The sequence below is a fragment of the Lactuca sativa genome, chromosome 9 (assembly GCF_002870075.4).
Source record: "Lactuca sativa cultivar Salinas chromosome 9, Lsat_Salinas_v11, whole genome shotgun sequence".
NCBI classification, from domain to species: domain Eukaryota; kingdom Viridiplantae; phylum Streptophyta; class Magnoliopsida; order Asterales; family Asteraceae; genus Lactuca; species Lactuca sativa.
Genome location: NC_056631.2, coordinates 30,741,346 through 30,754,708, shown reverse-complemented (window position 1 = coordinate 30,754,708; position 13,363 = coordinate 30,741,346). Strand labels below are relative to the sequence as shown.

The 13,363-nt window shown below is 34.6% G+C and overlaps 1 long non-coding RNA gene across 1 annotated transcript; it reads right to left on the bottom strand.

Annotated features, from left to right (window-relative positions):
* Window positions 1–11,981: 11,981 nt before the first annotated feature.
* On the bottom strand, window positions 11,982–13,083 carry LOC111878644 (uncharacterized). The gene is made up of 2 exons (XR_002845846.2): window positions 12,890–13,083; window positions 11,982–12,391 (listed from the first exon to the last, which is right to left on the bottom strand). It is a non-coding gene; the product is annotated as an uncharacterized LOC111878644 (long non-coding RNA).
* Window positions 13,084–13,363: the final 280 nt, after the last annotated feature.

Sequence of the window (13,363 nt, the reverse complement as noted above, 5' to 3'; positions counted from 1 at the left end):
GTGCTTTTGCTATCGGTGACGTTCCTGGTAACATGTCTATTCTAAACTCCACTTGTCTATCAGGTGGTGATCTGGGAAGATCTTCGGGAAGGACCTCCGGATAATCACACATGACCGGTATATTCTACACCTCCTTCTTTTACTTCTTAGCATCGATCACAAACGCCAAGTATGATGCACATCCCTTGGACAAACATTTTGTGGATTTCATTAGGGAAATGATTCTAGAATTTACTCTATGTTTGTCCCCGTACACCATAAATGACTCTTTCCCAGGTGGGTTTACTCTTAATATCTTCTTTCTGCAAAGTATCTCAGCATCGTTAGCGCTAAGCCAATCCATTCCCAGAACGATGTCAAAACCGTTCAACTCTATGGGTAACAGCTCTTCGTGGAATTCATTTATGTTCAAGTCGATGACGATGTTCCTAATACGATTACTAACAGGTACGAACTTGCCACTGGCAACTTCCACAATTAGGGCATTATCAAGTTTTTCTACAGGTAATGCTAATTTCCCACCAAATTTATGTGACACAAAGGAGTAGTTTGCTCCCGAATAAAATGGTATATTGGCAGGCAATCCATTTACAAGAAATGTACCTGAAGCGACATCTGCTGCCTCCTTCGCAGCCTTAAGTGTCATCTGGAAGGCCCTCGCCTTTGGCTTCGGTGGAATGTTGGGTCTTCCTGCCTCCTTCTTCTTCGGGCAGTCCCTCGATATGTGCCCCTCCTCGTTACACCCATAACAGACTTCCTTTGTGAGGGTGCATTCATTGGCATAGTGCTCGAGCTTTTCACACTTAAAATAGGTGACTTCTCTGTCACATTTCCCAGAGTGCTTCTTCTTGCACTTGTCACACCACTTCGCTTCTGCTCCTCCTCCTCTCGAACCAGACTTCGAGAATTTATTTTTCTTGTTGGAACTTGAAGATCCATCGAACTTCCTTTTCTCACCAACCTCGGCCCTCTCCAGATCCCTTTCCTTCTGCTGGGTCTCCACATTCTTAGTTGCTCGAACAGATGCTTTCATAGTGTTGCCATATTGACTGTTGGTCCAAAGTCGGACGGCAGTCTGTTTGTGAACTTCTCAATATTAGAGAGTTCCGTTGGCACCATGTACGAAAATAACTTCATCTTCTCTGTGACTGCAATAGTATAGTCGTCAATGCTCATTCTTCCCTTCTTCAAGTTTTGGAACTCGTTGTTCAGATCAATCAGATCTATCTCTGAACAGTACTTCACCTTCGATTATTCCAAGAACTCCTACCATGACATCTTCTGGGCTTCTCCTCGCGACATAGTATCTGCCAATAACTTGCACCAGCTCAAGACTCCGGTCTTCAGTTTTCTTACTACGAAGACGGTCTTCTGTTTCTCGCTACAGTTGCAGCTCTTAAACACCATCTCCATTTCTTAGATCTAGTCCATAATCTCAATAGACTTTGCGCTTCCTGAGATACTTGGTGGTTTCGCACCCAAGAAATTCTTATATATTCACCCATCCTTGTCATTTCCCCTCTTCGGGTCATTCCTTTCCCCTTGGGTTCCAGCTTGACTCACAGGGCAGTTATAGTTTCCCTCCTCCGATTGCTCGGGAATCAGTTTAGTTTGCTCAATAGGTACCGTAATTTCCTCTTGGTTTCGTTGAAGTAATCACATCGTTTCCTCCATTTGATGATCTAACATCGTCTAGATTATTGCTTGTGACTCCGCACGTTACCTTTCCATCCTAGGTTATAACCGTGACTCTTATGTCTTTTTTTTAACTCTTAGGCTTCTTGATTGTTGGTGGTGGTCAATCTTGAACCTGATCTTAATTCTAAATTTGTTATTCATCAGAGATTCCTGCTCCTTCTAGATTAGACTTAACCTATGATAAGGTATTTGCTTTGACTATCGTAACAGACTGATGGGTCATGCTCTGATGACCTTTCATCATATGATGTAATCGCTAGACTTACGTTTCTTTGAGTTAGACTCCAGGATCGAAGATACCTTCCTTCATGTTCTAATGTGATAAAATCACATTCTAGCATGTAGCACTTCTAGCTAAAAGCTGCTTAATTTTAATGGTATTCGTGATACTTCTATTGATTGCTTCGATTATCTTTTCCTCCAATCTAAAATCAGATGCTACATCGAACTTACTTCGTAGATTAGTCAGACTTGATTTGGTATGACCACTAAGGTCGGAATTAACATTTACCTTCGTAGTCATTACCGAAGTAAAGGTAATGATGGAAATGAACAAAATAGTTCAAAAAATTAGAGACGTAGTAACCATGTGACTTTCCCTAATTCAAGTGTGAGTCTTGTGCTTCATTAGTAAAGGCATATACTACCTTTCACACTTACTCATACTCGTCCCAAGTATTGTCTCACAGTTCACTAAGTTATCATAAAAATGAAATCACACAGAAAACAAATAACATAATTTAGGAAATTGCATTATATCCGAAAAATGTTACAATATTTATTTATATTGCATGCATATTACATCAGGCTACTCATTCTAATACTACTCATCTTCTTCCTCAAATTCCAAGCTCTGGATAAGCCGCTCTCTATTCTTGACCTTTTCCTGTTTCGTCAAGGATCCTATAATACGCCCTTGCCTTCAGTTTTGTTGGAATATTTGGCCTTTCCACTCCTCTTTTCTTTAGGAAGTCCTTGTGGAAATGCCTATATTCTCCAAGCTCGAAGCAAACCTCCTGCTTGGCCATGCATTCATTACCATAGTGATCAGTCTTCCCACACTTGAAGTAGGTCACATTTTTGGTGCATCTCCCCCCAAAGTGCTTCCTTCTGCACTTGTCACACCACTTTTCTTCATCGTTACCTCTATATCTCTTGTCACTGGGGCCAGGCTTAGAAAATATACTTTTCTTATTTGATTTAGAAGATCCTTCAATCTTCCTCTTCTCTCCCTTCTCATATTTCTCTAAAATCTTTTCCCTTATTTGGATCTCCACATTCTTGGCTGACTAGATAGCTTCTTTCAAAGTCTTTATTGACTTTACCGTTGGACCAAAGTCCGTTGGTAGTCTGTTAGCGAACCTATCAAGCTTGGAAATTTATGTGGGTATCAGATGAGGTACCAACTTCATCTTTTCAATGAAGTTTGTAGTATACTCATTGACACTTAGCTTGCCCTTTTTCAGATTCTGGAACTTATTTTTGATATCCAGGAGGTCTTGCTCGGAGCACTATTCTCTTTTCAACTGCATCAGAAAGTTTCCCCATGACATTCTCATTGCTTCTCCTCTTGGCATAGAATCATCCAATAGATTCCACCATATCAAATTCCACCCTTTAGTTGTCGGGTAGAAAGGATTGTCTTCTGCCTCTCGCTGCAGTCACAACTAATCAAACACCATCTCGATCTCGTAGATCCATTCCATGACTTGCATTGAGGTTGGATTTTCGGAAAGACTTGGCATATTGGAAGCCATGAAATTTTTGTGTTTGCATCCCCCTCTCTCAACCCTATCAATCGGATTGTTCCTCCTTATTACTTGGGGCTCAGCTTGGCTAACAGTCCGACTATAATTTCCTTCCTCTAATTATTCTTCTTCCAACCCACGTTGTATGACGGGTGCAGTGGGTTTATCTCTATTACCCTGAAGTAAATGCCTTGTATCCTTCATCTGATGGTCTAACATTATCTGCATCATCGCATGTACTCCTGTAATCTTGATTGGCTCAGGTGCAGCAAAGGTTGTAGAACTCGTTACTCGGTACCTGTTCGGCCGACTACCGAGTAGCAAGTACTCGAGAGTACTCAGGAGTACTTGGATTCAGTAGTTCATGTAGAAATATTTTTTAGTTAAATTATATATGTCAAAATCATAAGATGATTGAAATATATAACAAAATTAGATACATGTGTATACACAAAAACTAAAAAACACATAATGGTCTCATTTCGTGAATAATTACTGAAAATTTAAGATATATATATATATATATATATATATATATATATATATATAGTAATAACCACATGTATGTGTGCTAACTAATAAATCATTAAGTATATTATACATATTAATCATTGAGTTGACCGAGCTTTACAAAACTACTAAGTTCAGTAAGGGGTCGATCGGGGAGTACTCGAGATTCTGTAACTCGCCTTGGTAAGGGGCCGAGTAGCGAGTACTCGGAGGAGTAATCGGCCAAATCGGCGAGTTTTACAACACTGGGTGCGGTTGCTACCTCTGCTGCACACAAAATCACCCGTGGCTCAGGCTGCTGGTTTCCATTAGCATTTCCTAATTTGTTGTGTGTCCTCACCATGTCGTTCTATACACCAAAGCGACATTTAGTGTACTGAGACGGGAATGTAGATAGGGAAGGTTTAGATGTGTAATCCTCCTTCTCACTCCGAAAAATTATATGTCAGTTCTAATACCGTAATTAAACGTTTAGAAGCTTGAACACATAAAGTTTCCTAATTCTAGGCTGGCAACAGACATTAAACCTAATAATAGCAATTAGATAAGCAACCTAAGGCATCATTGGGCATCTCACAGATATAACATGCATAAGTCATTTAGCACATAAAGCAAATTAGACATTTTGTCCTAAAGTGAACTAGAGTTTGTGTCAATTCAATTATATTACCTAACATATAATAGACACACATCTCATGATCATTGCTTAACATTCTAAGTTTAAGCCTAGAAGTCCTTTAAATTCCTAGTTCGCTTAAACTCAGGCTCTGATACCAATTGTGATATCACAAATTTCACGGCTAGAAAATACCGATTTAATTATGCTTATTTCATTTCAGGGTATCATATTTAAAGAATTATATTGCAAAATTTGTTCCCAATAATGTGATAATATTATTACCAAGCATTTTCGAAGGAATGTGTTTCATTAATAATTTTGGGATGTCATCGTCAATACACAAACATAAGCATAACGAAAATATTACAGGCTCTACAATATCTAATGGCCTATATTTCATTTAATATCTCATCTGACCCAAACATTAAGTACCTTCGTATCGATACCTGTGATACAAAGAAATTGAATGGGTCTGGTTGGGAAACCTGGTTAGTACATAGGAATTTCAATCTTATAATTTTATTATATATATATATATATATATATATATATATATATATATATATATATATATATTAAATACACCTTATATAAGAAATCTACCCCATTCTGTCGATCCTCACTTCTAATCCTTTTCATTGACATAATCCATACTCTCGAATTTAGAAATGAATGGCTTTACCTAATACATACTCTCGCATAAGGAATGAAGGACTATCTCTAATCCATACTCTCAGATCAATAATGAATGAATATCTCTAATCCATACTCTCAGATTAGTGATAAATGACTATGCCTAATCCATACTTTCGGACTAGAGACAAATGACTATGCCCAATCTATACTCTTAGACCATGGACAAATGACTATGCCTAATCCATACTGTCGGACCAAGGATACTCAAATTCTATTCTTCGTTCATGTCTCACATGCACTCTTACTAAGATGATATCCATTGTCCAACTTAATTAAACTTAAGCCTATTTTTCAAGTCTTATGTTATCTCTTGGTCAGGATGAAATGATCAACTCCTAATACCAACTCTGTTTAGATAACACTATCCTACTTCAGTGTATACTGAGCATTTAGCTATTAACAAACTTTTTATCCTTCTCTCTAATGATAGTTATATTATTAATATCATGAAATAATATATATATATATATATATATATATATATATATATATATATATATATATATATCTTAACATATATAGAACCATACTTGGTTCGCATATTGTATATTATCACATACGTTCTTAAAACATATTCCAGGAAATAAGCATATGTCTAACATATAAACTCTGAAAAGATATTTAATACTTTAATTAATACTTGTATGAAAATCATGTTCATGAAAGGGACCATACACTCACTTGATAAGAGTGGATGCCACAGAATTTGGTCAGAACTTCGCCTTGGTACTTTATCTTTTCCTATGACGTGACCGAGTAATTTGATGAAAACTGGGAACTATACGGGCAGAAATCTGACCCGGAGGCTTTTACTAGATAGCTACTACTAGTTAGGTACTTCAGGTGTCGTAGGGCTTTACCCAGATGCTAGAAAACATAAGGAAATGAGCTACATGAGGGAGAACTAAGAGATAGAGGCTATAGGGGTGACCGGGTGAGATCTGAGGAGCATATACGGAGGGCTATTTATAGATAAAAAAACATTTATTTGCATGTCGCGTATCCAAATTGCACGCCACACATTTGGTCGGGAGGGGTGACGTGGCAGCTTCTGGGTGGTGACACATGTCGAGCATCTGGTGGAGTGTCAGTGCACACGACCGTGCATAGAAATGTCTGATTTCTTATAAATTTCATATCTTTTACGTACAAGCTCCGTTTTCGATGGGTTTTATAGCTATTAATGAGATCTACAACTTTCGTTTAGACTCTATCGGCTAATTTTGAGTTTATTTTTAAGTTATTATTTTAACAGGCTTAGATTGTTAAAGTCTATTAAACATTCATAACTCTCACATGTGATATCCGTTCTCGATTGTCTTTATCTTGACAGAATCATATGAACGAGGTGTTCGACTCTCATTTAGATTGTTTTTCCTAACAATCGACACATTTGAATTTCGATTTCGGTGTTAACATTGTTACGTTGAAATATTAGAAAAATCATAACTTCGTCTTATGAAGCCAGATTTGAGAATTCTTTATATGCACACTCTTGGTTTAAAGACTACTATGAATTTCATTTAGATCAATTATGCTAAAAAGAAATTTATCAAAAATCCCTTTCTTCGATACGTAGAGTCGTATCAGTTTACTCGCGAAATTTCAAAGAACCATAACTTGTTCATACGAAGTCGGATTTCAATGTTCTTTATATGTAATGAATCCTTGTCACATATAATATAACTTTATTTAAGGTCATTTATCCTAAATAACTTTCTATCAAAAGTCATTTTTATCACTTATATTATCTTAAGCATCTAGCCCGAATCTATGGGTGTTACAACTTACAACATCCCTTGTGGTGGATCTGAAATGACTACATACGTTAATATGGATGAGATCCAACAATCATTCACCTTTTTCACAAGTATCAGTGAAAGGTGATTTCAGCATCTTGTTCAATAAATAATACTCACATTCATCATCTGATTTGAGGTCAAACAATTCCAACATTCCATCCTTTTGGAGTTAGTTGATCTGATTCTTGTTAATGTGCCCAAGACGACAACACCATAAACATGCCTTGTCTAAACCATTCGAAGAATCAATAATATAAACATTATTATCAAGTTCATTGACACACACACAACAGTTTCATACACACTGTTACAAGGATAAGCTTTGAAAAAAAGCACAATTTTTATAAACTAAAAGTGCACCATTGTCATTATCAAAATCGTAGTGATAACCTTGTCTAAATAAAGCATGAAATAAAATTATGTTTCTTGTAATCTATGACGAATAAAAACAATTGTTTAGATCAACCCTAACACTATTTTCAAACATTAGCTCATAAGTCTGAATCCTGGTAGCATCGGACTTTTGCCTATTCCTCATGATCAAGTTCAACTTCCGATGTTCGTCATCTTCACTTTCCCTTAGTACTGCATATCATAACAAATATAGAAACCACATCCTGTATCAAGGATCCAAGAGTTTGAAATATAAGTGTTATTGAATTCAATATTGTACATGCCAGATGATGAGCCAAACACCTTTCCCTTAGCTTCTCTCACTTTTTGTAGGTACTTGGGTCAACTTCTCTTCCAATGTCCCTTTTAGTCACAATGAAAGCGCACAGATTCTTTCGGATCACTGACAGGAGGAATATCAAATTTGACCTTTCCCTTTGACCTACTGGACTCTCCAATGTGGTCTTTCCCTTTCCACTTGGATTGGGAATGGGAATTTATACTCTTGCGCTTGCTTTGTTGAATAGCCATGATTGCGGCACTAGTAACACTGTTGGAATGATACTTCTTCATTCATGCTTCAAAGGTTTTCAATGGATTTAAAATCTCAATACATGTAGTCTTCATATTGTTCAAATGATAGGCCATGATGAACTGATCATAACTACTGGGCTATGAGTCAAGCACCATGTTAATGGAAAGCTCATTGTTAAAGTTAACATTGAGCTTTTCCAATCTCTCCATGTGTCTCTCCATTTTATGCACATGAGCGCACACATATTCCTCTTCTTTCAATTTGCATGTTATAAGGGCCTTAACGACTTCATAATGCTCTTGCCCTGCTTTCTTACGGGACATTTGAGCAAGAGCCAAGTTCATCTCGTAGGTCTAGTAGTACTCATAATACTTTTGAAGATATGGTGCCATAGTTTCAATCATAAGGCAAATGACCTTAGTAGTGTCATCAACATGTTGGTTGTATTCAACCAATTCCTCAGGAGTAGCAATTTCTTTATCAATTTTTGGAACAGGAGTGTCGAGAACGTACTCATTGTTCACATATCGCAATGTCATCTTCAAACTACGCATCCGATACATATAGCTTAGGCCAGTAAGCTTGTCCTTTGATCGGATCAACAAAAGAGTGAAGTTATGAGTGGGTGGAGGAGGAGGAGGAGGAGGAGGAAGATCACCATTTACATAAATCTAAAATAAGAGATAAGATTTTAGTTAGTTGATTCAATTGTTAATATTTTAACCCAAATTGATATTCAAGGCTAGGATCCATAAATACAATTCAAAATTAAGAAGATGGATGTCGTAATTTAATTGCGAATTTATTTTAGGTGGGTAAAGCATGTTTAATCTCAGATTATGCTCTTCAATTTGTGACTGGGATGCCGAAAATCACAAACAAGATGTGAATCACCATGAAAACCCACATGACATCCTCAAGGTCGTTTATGATATCACATTGACATGTTGGTTAACTGCACAAGCTCAATCAACAACCATAAATTCTAGTATGTGCCATCATTATATCTGTGTAGTCCCACATTAGTCTGTCAATTAACCACGCACGCTCCACTAATGACTTGCAAAGAAATGATGTGTGTTTTCATGGATTAGCATACAATTCCATATTTTTCTAAAATAAATAGAGTGAGATTTTATGGAATGTTCTAATATGTTATACATTATACTTTTAATATAATTAGTGTCCTATCAAACTCGTTCGGCTAACGACCCTCCACCACATAAAGAAATGGTGGGTGAAAATGACAAACATTCAACGGTCATTTTATAACTCGTTTCCTTATACCTCTCTTTTAGTGTGACTTCATAAATGAGTCCTACTAATGATTCGACTGACCTTTTAGTTATATATATAGTATTATAACTCCTATATATAGGGTGTATTTTAAAACTTTTTAAATTACATGGTTCAAATCTTATTAATTCAATTAACTTTTAATTAATTAATATTTGAACTAGTAAGATTTAACAATTATTTTTAATTCAAACTTTTATTAATTAATATTAAATCTTTGTTAAAGGATAATTTCATTATCTAATCATCTTATAATTGGATAATCACCTTTTTAAAATGTGTTCTTATATTCAAATTAGGATTTCTAATTGTCTAGTCATATTATTAAGATTTTAAGCATTTAAAATAATATTAAATAACTAATAACTATCCTATCATTTGAATAAAGCAAGAAAATCCTGAAATTTTATTTTTGTCAATTCCCACGATGTGGTAGAGGGCTGCCCACATAGTGATTTCCATAGTTTGTCGATTTTTATTAGTTTCTGGTTTCATCTTTATGTACTACTAATTGACAAAGTTAAGCTCTTATACCACTATTGGGGTTTTAGGTTTTGAATCACTTGTATTTGCAGAATTTCACATAAACGCTTTTGGGTACATGCAACGTAAAATGGATTTATGGCTTTTCACTATTAATAGTAACATACTTTATGAAACAAAACTAAACTTATGTAAACCGAAAGTTATGGACAAAGAAATCATACATTTTGCTTAAATCGAATTAAGCACTCAAACACTTGAAGATCTATGTGGAAAACCTATCTTTAATTGTATGGTAGCCTCTAATGCGTCATACCCAAAACCTATGAAACCTTAGGATTGATTAAAGGAGAGGGGAGAGTAGAAACCGATTTCTCTATGTTGTAGACAAAGGATTAGTTTTGGCTTAAGGTTAGGACTCATTATATAACTCTCAATAATCCTTAAACCCTAGATTTGAATAATAAAATAATACTATTTTATTCTTATTTAAATACAATTTCCTCATCTGAGTAGAAAGCTTCCAAAATCCTTCATTAATGCTTCTAAAACCGTCCCCTCCCTGAGAGGTTGTTGATTCTCTCTTTTGTTCAACTATTAAACAATTGTAGTTCGGTCCTTGTACCTCTAATTATTTCTAATTAACCCATAATTAATTTCTAATTAATTCTAATTAATTATAAATTAATTTTTACTATTTTAAATTAATATATTAATTATATAATATATTAATAAATCATTTATCTCTCTTATAATTAGTCCAAATTATTTCCTAATTATAAGACCTTAAACACTTAATCCAACACCTCCCTCCCCTCCATACACATCATATGGTCGCTTGAAATAGCCCAATAATAAAAATATTTTTTAAGAAATTAACAAATTATTAATTCAATATATTTATCACTTTACATTGTTTTATTGCTTCTAACTGGTCACTCATTTAGTATTAGAATGAGGAAGAGTATCAAATAGACAAATAGTTGATATCCATAATTAATCTTTTCACAATTATGTGTTTTTTTTATTGAATTGCACAAAATGAATGGTTTATTTCAAAATAGACCACTTTTCTGTTAAGGTTGTTTTGATAGTTAAAGTAAAGTATATCGTTTATCGCCGAAGTACGCTGCAAATACAACTATTGCCATTAAGTACATGAACTTCCCTATTCGACCTCGTGATAGATGTTTTAAATCGATACACCATTTACTTTTAATAGATCCGTATAAAAATCGGCTAATTTGATTTTTTTTTTGATTTTCTGTAACCCACATGATTATTTTTTTTTTAAATGTTATGTGATCTTTTTGTATCACCTCTTTCGTCCTTTTCTTCATTATCCTTCATAAAAATGAATAAAACCGAACAGGGCGGAGCTTCAACATTTTATTTGGGGGCCGGAAATATAATATGTATAAAAAGCGATGAGCAGGGGGGCCACAGCCAAAATTTTATATTTTTGGGCCTAATATGTATAAAATTAAAGTATAGGGACTAATTGTGATAAAAAAATCAGGAGGGGCCACAACCCCCTAGCCCTAATAAAGATCCGCCCTTGAAACCGAGAAGTGAATACGTATTAACATTGAAAAATTATCAAGCACATGGAGTTGAAAAAAATTATAACTAAAATGTCTTTATACCAATGTTTTAAAAACCGGTTTGAACCGGCCGGTCGAACCGGTTGGACCGAGAACCGGAGGAATGAGCGGTTCAACTATCACCGGTATTATATTAATTTTTGAACCGGCCGGTTTTTTGAAAAACCGGTCAAAATAAACCGGTTGAACCGGTTAAACCGAATAAATACACATGAAAAAAACCATTTACATACTAAACTTTGATGATTTTTTTTTAAATCTATTTAGTTTTCTCTAAATAAAAAGATATGGTAAATGTTATAAAGTTTTTTGATATGGTTGTATTCATCTAATATTATATTTGGTTTCGATATTATATATATATATATATATATATATATATATATATATATATATATATATATATATATATATATATATATATATATATATATATATATATATAGTCAAGATCAAATAAGAAGAAAATTTTTGATAGGAAGGTAAGAAGTTTTTTTTCTACATATTTTTTTCGCGAACAAACAAAATGAATCATTAAATGAAAAAATCTCATCTTGATGGCAGCATTCTTAAAAAAAACAAATAGAAAAAATTAAATACAGTTTAAGAAAAAGTTTATTAAATTTTTTTAAAAAACAATTACATACATATGTCTTAGTATTTTGCAGGAATCCTTTTCACATAGCTCAATAAACAATCTGTCCGTCTCTATTTCCGCTAACCTCTTCAGATGGCCTAATTTACCATGGTATTCTTTCACCTCTTCAAACAAAAGTTAAACTAAAAACTTAAGAAAAAATAATAACAAATATAATTAATTTGTCATACATCTTCATCAGCCTTTATGAGTTTGGCCACAAGAGTTCAACAGAATCTACGGATACATTCCCCCCACTTTTAGAATTGGTGATGACGTGAGTTTCAAATCCTTTTAGCGTCTTTTCTTTGAGAGTGAGGCCAGGAATGTATTTCAGTTTCGGTGCCATGATGACCCAAATTTCTTCGTCCTACATTTTGCACTTAGATTAATCACAACACAAAACACACAAAACAAAACACAAAACACAAAACACACAGAGAGACAGAGACAGAGTAGATGCAAACTTTGAAAACCACAAAACAAGTAGATGTAAAATAACCAATAGCATCACCAATTTTCGGTCAAAATGAAGTCAATAGAAAGTCCGGAATCAACTAATAAATAATGGTAAATCCAACAGATAAACTATCGTAGATCCATGACACTGTATATGGATGGATGAGCCAAAAGTTCATTTCGTTAAAATTGATTGCCAGATGAACTGTATGTTAAATTAATGAAATAGCTTGTAGTGATATGCGTAATATGCGTAACTGGATATGGCACCACAAAACAAGTAGATGTAACATAATTAACAGCTGTGCTAATTAACATAGTTTGGTGTGTGTGAGCGAGAGAGATGAAAAGGGGAATGAAGCTAACCACACAGAATGTCAAAGGAAAATCGAAAAGACCACGTTCGAACCTTAAACTTTGCTGAAATCGAATGGCGGGAATCGTCACGACATTGCGGAGTGACGGAGGCGACGACAATGGCGGACAGCGACACGGAACTGACGGACGGGCGAGGGTGACAGCAGGAGGTTAAGGAGGAAGTCGTGGTTGAAGCTTTGAGCGAAAGAGGCCTGAAAGTGAAAAGGGGATGAAATAAAAGCCCTAGCCAAAAGCTTGGGTATATATATATATATATATATATATATATATATATATATATATATATATATATATATATATATATATATATATATATATATATGTTCAGGTTAATTTGAAACCATTATAATTTTGTGAGACGACCAAATCTAAAAATAATTTTAAAATGCAAAATAAATGGAAAAATCCAACAATTATTTTTTAAATATTATTTTTTGGAGCTTGAATTAACTAAAAAATATAAAAAAATCCCGTTTTTTTTTAAATACGTGAAATTATCTAATAG